Raw genomic sequence first — 3,941 nt, forward strand, 5'->3', positions numbered from 1 at the left:
GAGGAAGTGGGCTCTAAAAGGGGCGTGGCCAAAGGAACGTAAACAGATGCTCCTCAGCAGAGGCGTGGCCTAGGGAATGGCGGGTGGGCAAAAACATGTGGGCAACAATCTGTGCTTGACCCACAGCATGCCAACCGATCGGTACTTGGGTGCCCTCACCTGTGTCTTTTGTTAGTGTATACCAAATCATCACAAAGCAAAGAGTGCATACACTTGAACCAAGTCCAATCTATTGGCTTTACAAGTGCTTCTTCACAGGAATCTTTACTACAAGTCAGGTCAATTTACTTTGCAGTCTTCCTTCACGCAGTAATCAATTACAAGTTTTCCCTCACATCTCTATTATCAGTAAGTCTCACATTATATCTCCTTTCTCTACATTGCTATCTTCTAGTGTCCAACAGAACTATAAATCCACTTGGCACATCTGCAACGATTGCTCTGTGCGCTCTGCATAAAGGCCAAGTTCTCCTTAACCACATCGCTGCGGCGGCTATTCTGCCGCAGCGCTAAGGGGGCGGGGCGGCCGCGCGACGGCCGCATGCTGGTGACGGAACCGCTCCGTCATCAGCCGCGGTTGGGCTGTGCTCATGACGGAGCGGTTCTGTCATGGCCCCGCCCGCTCAATAGAACGCGCCCCGCAGGCGCGGTGGCAGGGCCATGACGGAACCGCTCCGTCATCAGCACAGCGCCACCGCAGCTGATGACGGAGCGGTTCCGTCATCAGCATAGAAAGGGTTAATGATACAATTCAAAATGTACATCTCTGCATCTCCTATGTTTCCTATGGGAAGATTCTCACACATATAAGTTTACTACTTAGGCTTTCCGAGCCTCATCGCCGTTCCAGTTTCAACCGCCTCAATATGATGAAATGATGCAGGCGGTCGTAAGTGAATCTGGCCAGTCATTCCGGCTGGATACCAACCTCGTCAGTCGGAGACCGGCACTTAATCCCTATTGACGGCGTTTCCGCTGTAGGGATTATGATGTCAGTTTCCGACAGGCTTTCCATGCCATCCTTTCCGACATGGAAAGCCTGTCAGAATGTGACTTTTGGGGGGCCTAACAGGACCCTTACTCAGTGCGGCCTCCGGTTTGGGTCCGGAAACTCACATTTCTCTATGAGAGCTTGTGCTGCGGCCGGTTTACAGATGCAACACAAGCTACCATGGTAAATTGGAGTTTGTGACCGCATCATGTGCGGTCACATTGTAATTAGGTATGCAGAACGCCAAACAATGGTCAGGCGGTTCCCCTACCGATACGGTGACGGGCGGACGCAAGGCCTCCCGACATCGGAATAAGGCCCTTAGTAGTAAATGTGGGAGTGACCAGAGGAAGTGGCTGGAAAAAGTGGCATACTTACAGGTACATGGAAGCGGTTTAGGGTAGACTAAGGAGGGGGATAGGAAGGGTCGGGGGGGTCTCCCAACTTTAAATTAAATGAAAGAGTAAAAAAGTTTATTTTAACTCAAGCAAAATCACTAGAAACCTCTTATAAAAAATATAAATGTTAATTGACTGAATATATTTATTTTTAAACTAGCAGCCCGCCCCAGCGTTTCCTGGGGCAGAAAGGGGCTGGGGGCAGCATTTGAGGCTTGCGTGCACTTCTGCCCCTGGCCGCCTCCCGTCCGGCCCCCTCCCGCCCGTGTCCCGGAGAGCCTGATCCTTACCTGAGCCGCCGGTCCCGTCCAGGCGCCCTGCTCGCATAGGCCGCCACTCCAGGTGCCCCGCCCGCACAGGCCGCCACTCTCCAGGTGCCCCTCCGCACAGGCCGCCACTCTCCATGCGCCCCGCCCGCATAGGCCGCCACTTCGCCCAGCAGCAAGCAGGGCCTCGGCAGTCCTCCCAGCAGGTCGTGATCTTCGGCGCCATTTCCGGAAGTGTTACCAGGGAGCGCAAACGCAAATGATGTCATCACGCAGACATCGCGGCCGGCGCTACTTACAATCGACTACTTTATTTTTATTTCGACATTTTTTAAACAACGTATATATATTTTTTTTAATAGCCTATGTCCTTCTGCTTGCCCTGAGGTTTTCAAAGATGTCTTGGGTGTTTTGATTGGTGGTGTACTTTTCGAGTTTACCTGGCTCAAAGGTTTGTGCTCTCTCTTTACAATAGTAGTATAGATGTAGAACAAAATAAAAACTTTCTACAAGCCTATTAACTTCATTTTTTAAAATTAAATTAACATATTTTTCCGGCGTTTTGATTAAAAAAATTAATTCCCATCTAAAGTAAAACTTTTTTTTTTGCATTAATGAATATTTAATAATTAAACGTTATTTAATTACATTTGCATTATAAATGAATGTCACATTTATTTTTAAATTGAAAAGAGTTATTAAATATTTCATAATTAAATAATAAATAAATACGATTTTTGGATTTGTTACATTAAATTATATTAATTTATGTTTTTCACAATTAAAAAATATAATGTGACATTATTTTCAATTAGGTTTTGTTTGTAGATCCTATCGTCACTGTTTTCTATTTGGAAATGTTGCAGTATCATTGGTGGTGATGTGTTGTACTGCACTTACTAGTGATGGTTTTTTAACAGTAGCACCTTACACTTGTAAATGTGGTTCCCCACTCTTTTTCGAAGGGGTGGGGGACGTGTACATTTGCACTTTTCAGTAACTTTACACTCGGATTTTCTTAATACCCAATCGTACTATAGTTACTCAATAGTCTATGAATAAATTTACCATGTAATTTACAAACAAGTGTAATTTACCTTTGTGGATAGCCCCTCATGAGTGGAGGAACAATGTATTAAGATGTTGGGCTTTTATGGTTTTTCTATGATATGAACCAATTAAAGTTTATTCTGACGTGATCCGAGTCGAGGAACAAAATACTACTACCCTGCACTTTAAATGGATATTGTAAACAAATTACTAAGGAACTTTATTGGTTATGGAACTGCACTCTGGTTTGCAGAATCGTTATGATATGCTATTGGGATGATGCATCTCATAAAATGTCTGTTTTACACCTTATAACAACTGAAAAAATGGAAGTTGTATATAAAAATAACAATAACATACCACACATTAAACATTTTTACACCGCCACACTTATATTGCTAAGCATTGTGGGTCATAGAGCGTAGCCCACATCATAGTCCCTCAACATTCACACAAAGACATCATACCTTCTAAATTCAAGAGCATTTACTGGAGTTGGATGTTTGTGGGAAATATTTTGAGAGTTAATAAATGGAAACCAAATGTAAGTTCCCTCCATATTAATCACAATGTAATTAATGTAGGAATATTTTTGACTAAAACATGAACCATATTTTGTGTTTCGCATTGCATGCCTTAAAATTCTAAGAAACTTTTTTCTAGAACACATTTAAATTATCGTTATTTTCACTTTTCCTTTTGAACCGCAGTATCCGTTTAATGCAATGCATCAATACATAACTAGGAATGGTACTAGGTAACATCAGTTTAAAAAAACATTTTGATTAGAATTTGCATGCAAAGCCTCCTGCTGGCTTACTAGGAAAGTCCGAATCTGATCAGTGATTGTATGAGAGTCATTGGGTTGATAACATTCATTTACACCCTGAAAAGAAATAATTTAGTTGACCTCATCTAGATATTCCTACTCTTATTTGTCATTGATGCAATTCCATCTCCCTGCTTTCCATTGAGAGTCATTGGTGGGCCATTTAGGGTTTAGCTGATGGTGATAATCAGTGTAAATCTGCTGTTTTCAAAATCTCAAACTTTACTAACCCGCTCTTTCAGAAACTCTAAATGAGGTTGAGCAAAAGCGGTGGAAATTTACCATCAACCTAGCAAGTAACAAACTTTGAGAGGGCCTGAGCCGTCTGAGCCATTTAAAAGACCTGCCACTACACAGTATTATGATCTCGTTAGAATTACTTCACTGCCTACCCTTGCTTCACAAAT

Source organism: Lissotriton vulgaris, chromosome 12 (assembly GCF_964263255.1).
Source record: "Lissotriton vulgaris chromosome 12, aLisVul1.2, whole genome shotgun sequence".
NCBI lineage: Eukaryota > Metazoa > Chordata > Amphibia > Caudata > Salamandridae > Lissotriton > Lissotriton vulgaris.